The sequence below is a fragment of the Eleutherodactylus coqui genome, chromosome 10 (genome assembly GCF_035609145.1).
Source record: "Eleutherodactylus coqui strain aEleCoq1 chromosome 10, aEleCoq1.hap1, whole genome shotgun sequence".
Taxonomy (NCBI): domain Eukaryota; kingdom Metazoa; phylum Chordata; class Amphibia; order Anura; family Eleutherodactylidae; genus Eleutherodactylus; species Eleutherodactylus coqui.
The window spans coordinates 140,118,615-140,133,805 of NC_089846.1; positions in this window are offsets into that span (position 1 = coordinate 140,118,615).

A 15,191-nucleotide genomic window follows, 5' to 3' on the forward strand; every position below is an offset into this window, starting at 1 on the left:
GGCCTTCAGAGCTGCCTTCAATTGATCCAAAAGTTTAATGTAATCCCTTGCATTGATGATGGAACCATTGTGAAGGTCGTCCACTAGCAGCAGCCCTCCTTATCCCAGAACACAGACGCCATCACCTTAGTGGCTGAGAACCACTGGGCCTCCACTCTGACTGCTCCCCCTAGTGGTGGCTGTATATATCTGTACACAGACGCCATCACCTTAGTAGCTGAGAACCACTGGGCCTCCACTCTGACTGCTCCCCCTAGTGGTGGCTGTATATATCTGTACACAGACGCCATCACCTTAGTAGCTGAGAACCACTGGGCCTCCACTCTCTGACTGCTTCTTGGTTTCAGGGTCATACAAATAAAACCAGGTCTCATCTATAGTGACCGGTCCATCCAGGAAGTTCTCATCAGTCCGGAAACGCTGACAAATGGACCGGGAAGTTGTCACTCCCTGCTTTTCTGATCTGTTGTCAGACATTTGGGGACCCACTTTGCAGATGGCTTCTTCATGGATAATGACACAAACCCGTTCACCATAAACCCCCATGATGTCGGCTATTCCTGCCGCCGGCCGATCCTCCAGTATGGGGTTGTGCGCAGCATCGACGATCTCCAGAACAACAACCCCTCTCGGTCGTCCAGGACGTTCCTCATCATTGGGGCTGAAGTGGCACCCAGTTCATAACTGTAGAATATGAAGGGCATTTGATCCCCCCGATGTCTGCCACAGATCACCATGAGTATCCTTCACGGACTTTATCACTCCTCTGCTCTCATTGGCTGTGAATATCGCCTTAGACTCCGCCATTTTGTTTTCCCGGGTGCTGAGATCACTGTGGCCATAAGCTACAAACACATATATTAGACACATAAGGCTTTCATGTGATGTAACATCCGTTACCATAGAAACAAAAAAAGAACACAAAGCCAAAGACTAATCAGCAGCCCCTTGTATTGGCCGTCAAAAAGCTTCAAGGTGCATCTCTGACAATGGTGTAACAATAAGGCCACCCGCAGCGGAATCTGACCCAGCAGCAGCCGCTGTCCGTGCATACCTGTCTCTTTTCCCCTTCATCTGTACTGCGGATGGCTACGGCGAGCCGCCATCAAACATATGCAGTACAGACTTTTTTCTTCAAATGTTTATTTTTCCCGTGCCGTCGCTAGGCGATGACACGGAATCTGCGACCTGTCCGCAATGCTAATTGCAAACAGGCCACAGGTTGGACAGCGTCCATTGGAAGCCACGCAAAAGTAGAGCATGCTGCAATTTTTCCTGCTTCTGGAAACCGCAATCGGTTACGCGAGTGTGCAGGAAGAATTGATTTCCCATAGCATGCTATGGACGGTCTTTTCTGCAGATCCGTGGTGGAAAATTGCTGTCCTCAATAGGGAGTGTGCCCTGAAGAGCAGCAAGACATGGCTCCGCCGTCCACCCTACCCCTCACTTACCATGGACCCACCACCCGACCACTTCCCCACAGTGTCAGATGTGATATGGAAAAAGACTAGTTGACTGTAGACATAACTGGAGTAATCAATGCCAGTCAGCTGCTGCAAGAGCAAATAAAGTCGTGGGGTGCACTAAAAGAGATAAAGGGGCGAGAACATTATTCTGCCTTTATATAAGGCACTTGTCAGGCCCCACATGGAATACTGCGCACAGTTCTGGTCACCGGGGCTCAGGAAGGACATTGCAGTGCTTGAGGGGTCCAAAGAAGGGCAATTAAATTAATAAACGGAATGAGAGGACTGCAATACCCAGAGAGGCACCAAAACTGGGATTATTCATCCAGGAAAAAAGAGGGGACTAGATGCCTTTTTAGAGCGCTCTGATATTACAGGATATAGACATTAATAAATCGCAGCGACACAAACTTGTGATTTTTGTGTGATGCGATTTTAACATTAGAAAGTCCCATTGACATTTGGAAAAAAAAGCGAAGCGAAAAAAACGCTAGTGGGTGTGAGCCCAAAGGCAAAGAAGTGAGGGGCGCGTTCAAACATTTGGGGTGGAGCCCTGCACTTACTAGTTACACTCCTGGTCTCTTATGTTTTATATCAGACCTGATTCAGTGCCTCTAAAGGAAAACGTGATCCCTGAAACAGAACCTCATTGCTTCAGTGGTTTAGGGTGGTCGCTCATCTCTCCTAGGATGGTCAATTCGGCTAATCCCAGGATAAATCTTTATAGGGAAATGAGTGGGACAACAAGTCTGGCAAATATTGTACCAATTAAATCTGTTGGGACCAACTTGCATCACCCAAATAGAATGGCATTGTATAGTATCATTGCCGAGAAGGACCATACAAAGGTACCTCCGCTGATTCTTAATACAATGTGCAGGACCACATTGAAGGGGCCTGAGCTCCAATACCAGACATGGCCCCTGGATAGGCTGGCGCTGTTTCTAGAAGAAAGTAGCCATGTTTCTCTAACCTCATACAACCCCTTTAATGATTCCATATACGGACTTCTGATAAATGACTTCATGTAACCATAAACACTAATAGCGCAAATTGCTGGAATATAATAGAAAGCCTGACAACTGGGACATAATGGGGAATATAAGATGCCAAGTTTAATTACCATTCCTTCTAGTGGGGTTGCTGAGGTGCATGATGTTAGGAAAGTGTGGACGGCTTTGATGAACTTGGGAATGAGTGCTAGGTCTTTACAGCGCTAGGAATGTAAAGGTTGCATAAGCCTGAGACATGCTTGGCTACACAGAGCAACGCCTTACACTATTTGTAGTGCTGTCTGCATAAGGGTGCATTTTCATCCTGCATGGTGGATGCCATCACGCCAAAACCCCCCACAGTGCCAGAATTGTCTTTTTTTGGTCTTCGAAAAAAATTGACCACAAAGTTGTGTATACTCCAAAATAGCAGCAATAAAAAAATGCAGTGTGTCCCACATAAAACAAGCCGCACCACAGGACCAGCGATGTTACGGGGCTCAGAATATGAAGACAGAAAGCTTTCTTTTTTTGAAAGAAAAGCAGTAAGGAAATATAAAAAAAATATATAGAAAAGTGACATCGCCGTAATCGCACTGACCTGTAGAATGAATTTAACATGTCATTTTACCGCACTATGAATGGAGCAAAACCACCTGAAAATGGTGCAACTGTTTTATTAACCTCACTTACAAGTTTTTCAAAAAATTATACGGTACATTAATTGGTACCATTAAAAAATACAACTTCGCATGCAAAAAAAATAACAAGCCCTCATGTGGAATGTATTAGCAACCACCATTGGCCTCTATCATGCAATACCGAGTAGTGGACACTAGATGGAGCTTGTGAACATCCTTTTTTTCTACATACAAAATCAGCTCTTAGCCATTAAAAGTAGTTCATGGAAACGTCCGACTGCAATCGGCAGCTTATAAATATCTGACATTCCGATGAATGTAAATGTCTCTGGAAATTCTCACAAGTTGAGATATAATGTCAGATAAAGTAGTCATCATGAGGGCAGAGATTCTTCCGCACTTCCTGTCATTCATCTCATTGAGGAACACTACGTTCGGCCTCACCCCAGCCTTAAATGTCTCATAAAAGGGAACAATAGAATGTATTCAACAGTACCACAAATATAGTTAAAATGGGCGTTAGCTTAAAGGTCCCCATACATATTAGACTTTAATTGTCTGAACCCGTCGATAGCGGTGGGATCGGATAACTGTCTAATGCGTATGGGGGCCACTCAACAGATGATGTCAGGGGAAAGAAGGGTCTGGGATGAAGAATTTCAACGCCTAATCCTATTGTCCCCTGGGATTTAACTTAGTTCCAGAGTTGTCTGGCTGCAGCTTACCTCTCTAAATGAGTATGGGACGGCTAGGGGAAACAACTGTCAGACAAGCCAAGCTTCAAATTAATAGTGCCCCCTCTGTGCCCTTTAATGTTAAATTGATCTCTCTGTGCCCTTTAATGTTAGATTGCCCTCTCTGTTCTCTACGAAGCCCATATCCTGTCCCCGTCTCCTGCTCTCAGCAAAGCAGGAGACAGGAGAAGGAGTTGGCCTGTGCCTGCATTCACTGCATCGACATTGGAGCGAGGCGAGGAAGCAGACTCTGATGCTATGTGGTGGCGGCCCATTACAAGTCCTCTATATGTCCCCAATGTGGGCAATGGGTTTGAATGGGCCTTTGCCACAGCCCATCCACTACTTTATTATCCAGGCTCTGAGGAGCCGCACAATCCTGGTTGCCATCTCCCGGGCTGCCCATCCCTGAAATGGCCTTCATCACCATCTGGTTCCGGGCATCCCTGACCCATGGGCCCATAGCAGTTGTGTGGTCGGCTGTCAATAGCAGCGCTCGACAGGCTATGATACTAAATGACAAAAAAGAAAGAAAAAAATCTTACCGGTAAGAAAACACAGAAAAAACAGGACTGTAAATGCTGTAATGATGAATGTGTTCAACACAGGATGCCAGACCTACAAACCACCTGGAGGTAAGCGCTCAGCGTCCGTTATCCCTATAGAAAACCAGAAGTAGAGAAATATGGCTGCTTTCTCCCAGAAACACCGCCACGCCTGCCACATGTCTGGTATTGAAGCCTGGCCCGACTGAAGTTGCAATACCACACGCAACCTGTGGAAACTTACAGCACTGTTTTTGGAAAAAGGTCGGCTCTGTTCACATTTAGTTCACAAAGGGTCTGCTGTCTTCCGTGGAATTTCAATTGCTTTTTGATGGCAAGAATACCGTGCTATGGCAGTGGTCACAGGTTGCCAACAACTCTCTTATGTAGGAACTGTCAATCATAAGCAACAATTCCTGTTTTTTATCATTCACTCAATTTACACAACATAATTAATTGTATGCGCAACTGTTTAACGAGGTCCTGTCATGTCCTCCTGTCAGTGGGGACGGCTGCATAGCTTTGCATAGCAGCCCTGCTGAATCCAATGATGTCTTCAGTTTGATTATATACTCACCTCTGTCCTGTGTAATAGCTCGGCTTAGATTTTGCTCCTGATGCTGTAAATGTGTCAAAGGGGCGGTTCCCATAGCATGACATGAGAGCATGAAAGGTTCTGGTTAAGGGTCTGTTCACACCATGTTTGAGCTTTCCATTAGAGGTCTTTTCACGAGGATTTCTCAACATACATACTCTTTGTAAAAAGACAATCAAGCACTACGGCCGGTTACACACGGGCGAGAAAATCCCCCGAGATTTGTGACTTGCTAGACACACAAATCTCACACAATCGGGTCATTCACATGGAGGATGTTTTCCTGCATAGCGGTGCGATGCCATGCAGGACACACATAGCAGCATGTTCTATCTTCCTGCGATATCGCCCTTTATAGCAGCAGTGCCAGCCCTACTGAAAGCAATGAGAGAACTCGGCGATCTTCTGTCGTGGCTGTGCCCGCTGCGGCGGGGATCCCCTCCATCCCCGCGGTGATACGAGGCTGCTTTCACATGAATGGTGAGGACAATTTCAGACCATCATTCACAGCCCGATATCACCCTCACCCATGTGAAACTAGCCTTATACCCAATGTCCACTCACACGGACGGATTCCACTGCTGAACCCCGCAGCAGAATCCAGCTGTGCCCACGGACATTGCTTTTCTAACCTCTCTGGCTCCAGCGCAGATCTCCTCTGCGCCAGACGGATTCTCTTTCTTCAGCATGGCGGATGTGTCCGGCCGTGCCGGCGACGTGCCAGACGCATGTGCAGTGCTTTTTTTTTTAATGTCCTGCTTTCCCAGCATCCACGGCACAGCCGCAATGAAAGCTGTAGCGATGCCGTGCATTTGACGGCTTGCATTGATTTCAATGGAGGCTGTTCCGCTGGATCCACAGACAAAATGGAGCATGCTGCGAGTTCTTCCCACGTGTGCAACCCGCACGCCGGAAAAAAAATCACATCCGCATGCTTTAAATTGCCCTGCGGATGCTAATGCATCCCTATGGCCCAATGTCCACGGGCAAAATAGAATTAGCACATCTGCACGGGTGTCCCACATGCGTGATCTGCACCCATAGGGAATCATTGGACACTTGCAGGTAATTAAAGGGGTTGTCCCGAGCCAAAACCTCAAAATTTACTATTAGCCCATTCCCCCTGTCACCCCCCGGCATAAAGCAGCCCTTTAAAGCGGTTATAAACCGCTTTCCTACTTACCGTTTTGAAGAAAGAATAACTTATAAAGTTCTTCGTCCAAGATGGCGCCTGTGATGTCCCAGGGTGCGTTCCACGGTGCACCGCGCTTCCAGGAGGCTTTCATGCGCGCTCCCGAGACGCCGGTCACGTGAGCAGGTGACTGATGTCATCGGTGGAGGCGTGCACTTGTACTGAATGAAACGCCGCTCCCGTGCAGTGATAGCTGTATCGCGCGGGCACGCTGGAGCGGCTCGTTCACAGCGGGGAGAGGACAGTCTGCGCAAGCGCGTCTAAAACAGACTGCTGAGGAAGAAATTAGACGGCACCATGGCGACGGGGACGCAGAGACAGCGCGAGGACGGAGACAAGTGAGTGTATAACTTCTGTATGGCTCATATTTAATGCACGATGTATATTACAAAGTGCATTAATATGGCCATACAGAAGTACTGAACCCCACTTGCTTTCTCGGGGCAACCCCTTTAAGTACCGGCGGATGTCATTTTTCCCTGGCACGCGGATCGCAGGTGCAGGAAAACATGCGCAGCATGGTCCATTTTGTGCTGGTCTTCCACAGCTTCAATTGAAGCCTATAGAAGCCGCCCGGTCCCACGGCACACCCGCCGGGCCGAAGAAAGAAGATCCGTCCGTGACGGAGGGGAGATCCGCAGCTTCCGGAGAAGTGAGTATAATCGATTTTGAGGCCTCATTTCTGCGGGAAAGGAGGGACCCGCTGCGGGATTCTGCATGGAGAATCTGTGCAGGCCCGAATTTCCCCGCGGACATGAGGCTCATGGGCTTCTAGAGCTGCGGATCTCCCATGTGGAGACTAGCGGATTTTATAATTAAAATCCGCACGTGGACATTTGGCCTTTGAAGGAGTTGCTGTTTTGTGGCAAATATTAGCGTGCAGTTACATCTCAGGCAGATATGCAGATGGTTAGAATTGTGGCGTGATTAGGTGAATGGTCTTACAACAACGTCAGGCCCTAAAAGTGGTGTCACCTCTGTCTATAAGAGGCTCGCGGAGGCTCATTCTGTGTAGTGACCTCTTCTTCCCCTTCTGTAGAGCTTGTTGGCCACTAGACGCCTCTACGACACAGTGGAAGAGATTTCACCCCGTTACCAGAGTTTGGAAAGGGATGCATTACTGGAATGCGAGAGGCTGGATGATCATATTGACGAATTGCCACCATCTTGGCCGTTCTTACTAGAATGTTAGGAGGTGTTGGGAGCAGTGAATGCTTGAGGGCGCCCACAAAAGGTGACCAGGCTCAGGATACCTTCAACATATCACCAGCAGAGAGGATTGTCTGATCGTCCGACAAACACGACACCTCTGTGTCTGTTGGAACCATTTCCAGGCACTTGACTGAAAGACATTTGGTCTCAGGGAGACCATTACTTCTACTTTCTTTGGGTGCTGGTGCATTATGTCTCCATCGGAAGAATGGGTAGATACTAGAGATGAGTGAACGTACTCGGTAAAGCACTACTCGTCCGAGTAATGTGCTTTATCCGAGTACCTCCCCGCTCGTCCTGAAAGATTCAGGGAGCGCCGCGGAGCGGGGAGCTGCAGGGGAGAGCGGGGAGGAACGGAGGGGAGATCTCTCCTTCTCTCCCGCCCGCTCTCCCCTGCTCCCCGCCGCAACTCACCTGTCAGCAGCGGCGCTCCCCGAATCTTTCAGGACGAGCGGGGAGGTACTCGGATAAAGCACATTACTCGGACGAGTAGTGCTTTACCGAGTACGTTAGCTCATCTCTAGTAGATACATGGGTTGGCCGGTTTCAGTTATAGGGGAGGGCCACAACTGCGTGTTGGCTGATGTACAGATTCCTCCCCACAGACAAGCTAACACCTCTACCCAGCCTTCTGCCATATATGCTCCCTACCGCCCTCCCATCTCTGCTTCTGGCCCCACTGTCTGTCTCCCCCCGCCGGCCTGCCATCTCCGCCCCCAATCCCGCTGTAACTTTCCCCGCCGGTCCCATCATCTACCCTCCCGGCTGCTGTCGCTCTCTACCTGCTGGCCTCTCATCTCTGCTGGAATCTCTGCTCCCGTCGTCTGCCACCTCTGAAGTCGGCCCCGCTGTCACTCTCCCCACCGGCCTCCCATCTCCGCTGGAATCTCTCCTCCCGTCTGCCGCCGACGCTGAAGCCAGCCCCGCTCTCACATGGCTAGAGGCACTGCCGCAGTCTCCCCGTCCCCCTGCGGGGTGTCAGCTGCTGTCTTCAGCCGCGTGCTGAAGCCGGTCCCCCCTCTCACATGGCTGAATGGATGCAGGCGGTGCTCCTGCCCCCTGACGGGTGTGAGCCGCTGTTTTCAGCCACTGTGAAGATAGCCAATCGCCAGCTGTGGGCGTTCCCTTTAACTTAACCAGGATAAACCCATGTCTTCACCCATAGTTCGGGTGGAGACATAATGCACTAACCGATGATCATTCAATGTAAAAGTTCCAAGGGTCCTTTATTTGTTTTGTACCAATATTTACTATGTGTAAATAGACCTTTAGGGCAGATTACACGAGCGTATGAGCAAAAACGCTCACCGCAGCATATTTGCGCATGAACAAGGTTTGAAGAGGTACATAATCTGTATTTTGTGTGTGTGTCTACGCATATTACTGTCATATTTGCGCATGCAAGGCCAATTCACAAGTGTGTGTGACACAAGCTTTCTGTGGCTTTCTAATGAGGTCCACATGTGTTCTTTTTCCTGCGTAAAACTCAGGAAAATAGAGCAGGACGCACTTTTTTGCACGCATGAAAGAGAACGAGCCACTGAAATCATTGGGTTCTATTCTCTGAGTTTAGCGCACGCAGATTCTGTGTACAAATACCTGCGCAAACGCGGTCGTGTGATGGAGCCTTTAATGCACCAAAGCAAGCAAACTGTATGTCAGTATATTGTATTCTGAGCCCTAAAAGGTCCAGTGATTATATCTCAGGGACGACAGCGGGGTTAGGAGCTTCTGTTTCTTCATCGCGGGAGAACAAACTTCTTCATAAAGACGAAGTTGTTCTCGGTGCCAGATTCTCTTTAATATGTGCACCCTGGAGGGAAGAAGGTGAAGGACTATGACTGAAACCTTTAAGTATGTAAAGAGTTTGAACAGGACAACAAGAATTAGCAAATGCAAACACGCCTGCGGTGAAGATGAAGGTATTCACATGTAAGGCTGGGAGGCTGGAGCGAGTTTTTCCGATCAGACTTCTACATCTACAACATAGAAACTGTGGAGGTTTATCTCTGACAATAAGGAATTTGACGTATCTCTCTAGTTTTATGGCCAATATCTCCGAGAATATCTCCAGAGTTCAGAGGTTATTAGTCCACACTTTTAATCGGTGTTCTTGTGTCCAAGGAATTGCACACAATTAAAAAGATATGGCTGCTTTTTTCCAAAACAGTGTCACACCTATCGACAGGTCACGTGTGGAATTGCAGCTCAGTTCCATTCATTGCTGCCAAGGCAGATAGGATCATGGGGGGCATCAAAAGAGGCCCAGGGGTGCATGACGAGAATATTGTTCTTCCTCTTTACAAGTCACTGGTCAGACCACACATGGAATATCGTAGACAGTTTTGGGCGCCGGTACTCAAGAAGGACATATCAAAGCTTGAGCGGGCATAAAGGGGGCAACTAAAGTAATAAATAGAACGGGCGGACTACAATACCCAGAGAGGTTATCAAAATTGGGGCTATTTAGTTTAGATAAAAGATAGCTGAGGGGTGACCTAATAACTATGTATAATATATCAGGGGTCAGTACAGAGATCTCCCCCCATCATCTATTATACCCAGGACTGTAACAAGGGGGCGCTCTAATAACTATGTATAGATATATCAGGGGTCACTACAGAGATCTCTCCCATCATCTATTATACCCAGGACTGTGATGGTAACAAGGGGACATCCGCTACGTCTAGAGGAAAGAAGGTTTCTACACCAACATACAAGGGGGTTCTTTACTGTAAGAGCAGTGAGACTGTGGAACTGTCTGCCTGAGGACGTGGTGATGGTGAACTCAATAACAGAGTACAGGAGGGGCCGGACGCCTTTATTGAGTGTAATAATATTACATGTTATAGTTACTGACTACTTCAGTAGGGTCGGCGATCCGGGGATTATTCTCATTGCCAGATTGGGGAAATGGGGAAAATTGGCTACTACCTCATTGTTTTTTTTGCCTTCCTCTTGATCAACATTGGGGGGTAACAGGCTGAACTGGATGGACACGTCTTTTTTTTTGGCCTTACATACAATGTTACTACATCACTTCAATAGAGCTGAAATGCAATCCCGCATAAACCCCACGGACAGCTATGATATTCCTTATCTCTTGAGGGAACAAAGGATTGGACAGCTTATAGTCATGGATAGCAACTTCTGACAACCGCCATGTAACCTGATTCATGGAGAATGTTTTATGCATAAGGATCCGTTTCACAGCCCAATTAGCTCCAGTAAGCATGTGCCGATCAACGAGATCGCTGCTTGTCTACCAGGCCTTTACACAGCCTGCCGTCAGTCACATTCTGCCGGGGATGAATGATTGTTGATGAATTCATGGGGAAGATGTGCCGCCGATGATGATACTTTTATGGCACATAAGAGATGAGAACGCCCAACGAATGAGTGCTCGCTTGTTCGTCAAGTAATCGGCGGTACCTTCACACTGCCTGATGATCAAGCAATGCACTTTTCTAGGAATGTTCTTTTCCGATCATCGTGCTGTGCAAAAGGGCCTGAAGCTTCATTCTCAGATAGTAGTCCCATTCCCAGATGATGCCTAGAGAACTCCCATTATGGGCGTTTTCCCAAGGTAGACTTTTATCAGTGGGGTTCTCACTACTGAGCCCCCCACTGATCCTAAGAACAGGGGTCCTGTTTTCCCCTCCTCCTCATTGCGGTTTGCAACACGAACTCCCTACAGTTAGGAGGAGATTGAATGGAGCGGCAGTCGCGCATGCACAATGCCTCTCCATTTAGTTTTAATGAGATTCATGGTGATAGCCATGCACTCGTACTTAATTATTTCTGTCAGCCCAATTAAAATTAATAGAGCGGTGCTCTACAAGCATAACTGCAGCTCCATTCAGTCTGATATCATGGGGGGGGGCGGGGGGAGTGTGGGGGGGGGGGGGGGGAGGAGGGAATTGGGAGGTTGCCAGCCCACAGTGATGAGAAGAGGGGAGCACTGGACCCCTGTTCTCAGGATCGGTGGGTGTCTCAGTAGTGACAGTGCAGTGGCCCAGAGGGTCCTCCAGAATAGCCACACAATTGTCCTGTCACACCTGGCTATGTGCTTCAAGGAGGCATAGGAAATGCCTTATGTCAGAGAAACCCTGTTTCTCCCCTTCCTAAGCTAAAAGCTTGACAACAGCTGGCTGCTAATTGGCTGTATGTCATGCCCCCACTGATTGGTCAGGGGGTGTGGTTAGAGTCTAGAGCGGAAAACTAGACAGTGAGCCTCTATGCTGAGGTGGAGGTGAGGAGAGAAAGTGCAGGGGCAAGGCAGGAAGTGAAGGAGGAGTCAGAGCAGTCTTCAGTAGTCAGTCTGCAGAGGGAGTCATCGGAGGAGGTCGTGCAGGGAGGAGGTCTGCAGTGTGAGCAGCTGAAGCAAGCGGTTTCTCTTCAGGGAAGCCAGGATTCACCAGCTCCCTAGTCTTACCAGCAGTGTGGAGGAGTGAGATTGAAGCCGTTTCACTAAAGCAGTGAGCTACACAAAACCCGCTGAATTTAAAGCCAGGGGTAGCAAAGCGGTCATCTTAGCTCTAATTTCAACACCTGCCTAAACTACTTCCAGTAGCCCAACAGATAACTAGGCCTGCGGGAATTCATACTGAGTAACCTTTCAAGTTCCAATAGAGAGAGAGAGAGCGTTGAAGAGGAAATTTGGTTTACAAGTGAATCAACTGTCCTGCATAACCGTCTGTTCTGCTATCCGGTACTTGTGAATTGTACCGTGTTTCAACTACTTTAAAATACTGAAGTAAACTGTGCACTTCCGATTTGCTAACAAAGCAGTTACCAGGACTCGTGTCAAATTATTTCCCGCCATTGCTGGATAAAGTGCTGGCGTCACGTGACAAACCACTGTTCATCTTAATAAGAAATGTATCTGTATTTTGTGCCACTGTGCTGCAACCAAGTGGGACACCTTTGCCGCCATTGTTGGGAGAGATTGGAGAGCCACCCGTGACATCCATCTTGCAATCCCCATGTTCTCCCCCACTTTGGCATGTCTCGCCCGGACACTGCATCAGTTCTACAGCACCCATAAACAGTGCGAGAAGTGGTGAACAGTCACTTTGCCTCCTGATGGTCAGCTCTATCACCAGAGATCAGAAGCAGAAAAAGTGTTTTTTAACGGAGTAGTCAGTGACTAAATACTCCTGCTGAACAGACTTCTGGCTTCATGGGGCACCTGTTTGCCCTTGTGGCAGTCTTGGAGACCAATAGATAATTTTAGGTAACTGGCAAGTATGGTTAAACATTAGCCTGTTTGGTCCATGTGTCTGCTGATGGGAAATGGTAAAGGGGTTGTGCCATGAAACAAAGATATCTCCTATGCAGTTTTTATTCAGCTCTATATGCTGACCTACCTATTTGACCTTGTATATTGCTATAGAGTACTTCTGTTTATACAGAGGTATGCCATTTTGATTAATTCTGCCGAAGATACTGTAGCTCAGTTCAGTTCACGCGTTCAGCTATCCCCGGCAGTCCTATTGAAATTAATGGAGCAGCAGTCCGCATGCCCATCTGCCTCGCTTTTCATGCAGAAACCTCAGGAACCCAGATTCTCAGGATCTCTGGGGTCCCAGCAATCAGAGATAGTAACATAGTATGTTGGGCTGAAAGAAGACAATGTCCATCCAGTTCAGCCTGTTTCCACCACACCCTTGTTGATCCTGAGAAAGGCAAAAAAAACCAATGAGACAGAAGCCAATTAAGCTCATTGTGGTGGAAAAAATACCTTCCTGACTCCATAATGGCAATCAGAATAATCCCTGGATTAACGTTTGAAAGTTGCTTTCTGACTCCAAGACCCGGAACAACAACCCCGCTGGTTGTTTAATGTCTATATCCTGTAATATCATAGAAAGACATCCAGTCCCTCTTAAACTCCTCTATGGATCCTGCCATCACCACGTCCTCAGGCAGAGAGTTCCACAGTCTCACTGCTCTTACAGTAAAGAACCCCCTCCTGTGTTGGTGATGAAACCTGCTTTCCTCTAGACGTAGCGGATGTCCTCTTGTTACCGCCGCAGTCCTGGGTGTAAACAGATCCTGGCAGAGATCCTTGTATCGTCCCCTCATGTACTTATACATCGTTATTTGATCGCCCCTTAGCTGTCTTTTTTCCGGGGGGGAATAATCCCAGTTTTGGTGCCTCTCTGGGTATTCCAGTTTCCTCATTCCATGTATTAGTTTAGTTGCCCTTCTTTGAACCCCCTCCAGCACTGTAACATCCCTCCTGAGCCCCGGTGACCAGAACTGTACGCAGTATTCCATGTGAGGCCTGACAAGTGCCTTATATAGTGGGGGGATAATGTTCTCGCCCCTTCGCCCCTATACCTCTTTTACTGCAACCCAAGACTTTATTTGCTGCTGCAGCTGACTGGCATTGATTGCTCCAGTTTAGTCTAGAGCCCACTAGTACCCCTAGGTCTTTTTCCATATCACTTTTCCCTAGCAGTACCCTATTTATTGGTGATATTTGTTTCTCCTGCCCATGTGCATAATCTTACATTTATCAATGTTGAACTTCATTCCCCATTTCCCCCCTGATCCCCCGGCTTACCTCGGTCCGTCTGTAGCCGCATATTGTCCTCCATTGTATTAATTATCTTATATAATTTCGTATCATCTGTAAATACTGATATTTTACTGTGCAGCCCGTCTATCAGGTCGTTAATAAATATACTGCACAGAATGGGGCCCAATACTGAACCCTGTGGCCCCCACTAGTGACGGGGGCCCAATCAGAGTACGAACCATTCATTACCCCCCTCTGCTTTCTATCTCCGACCAGTTCTTTGCTGATCAGCTAGTTAGCCTCTATTCTGGGGAATAGGGGAAAACGTTGTTTTGTGGGCTAACCCCATTAAGGATTAGTCAGATGCCCTGTATGGAATCTAGCTGCCATTGTGCAGGATCTCCGAACACGGCGAGCTTTAAAGCAACAATTCAAGTGCAGGAAACCTTGCCTAGGATATTTTCATTATAATGAAGGGTATTTACCTTGTGCAGGTAGGTGCGGAAGGAAGTGCTCTATCATTGATTTCACTAATGTGATGAAGAAACTCCATGTTTTATGGCTATGAGGCAATAAACATCAGAGACATGTTGTAATGGGTTTGGGGAGGAATAGTGTCAGTACTCGCTGTGCGATGTTACAGCCCTTAGACTAGAAGTGAATCGCAAGTGTGTAATTCAGTGCAACTCCTATGTACCTTGGCGGGTGGGTAAAATGAGTTCCCATGTTTATGTAAATGCCTATTAGGGTTTGTGCAGACCACGTTTCAGGCTTCATCCCAGGGTTCTGTTTGAATCCCCGAAAACAGGAGACAGATGAAACCACAGGATGGAATTATAGGCGTCCATTGGTCAAATGAAGACGAATAAGGTCTCGGTCGGAGCCGCTTTGTGCCGCACAGAATAGTCCTCCGACGGGGACCTGATTCATCTCTGCTGCCTGTAGTCCTGCCCTGGGGTTCCATCAGACAGAACCCTGCAATGGAGCCTGAGCACTGAAATACACTGTGAATGGCCCCTTACATGCTGTGTGTTTTAGGCTTTCTTCACTCTGCCATTAAGGCCTTCATTCGGCGCCGTGACGGGCACTGCAGATTTCATGGTGAAAATAGCAATTTATGCAGCAATATTTTGCCCATCGAAATGCCAGCCACCACGATGGTCTGCGAGGACTGCCCGGCATTCCATGATGGTTTCTGCTGATTGCCCGTCTCACTTCCATTTGGCTTGCCACTAGAGAATTGTACTCTCAATGCTAATTGCGCACAGTTAAGAACTTGGGCCACACC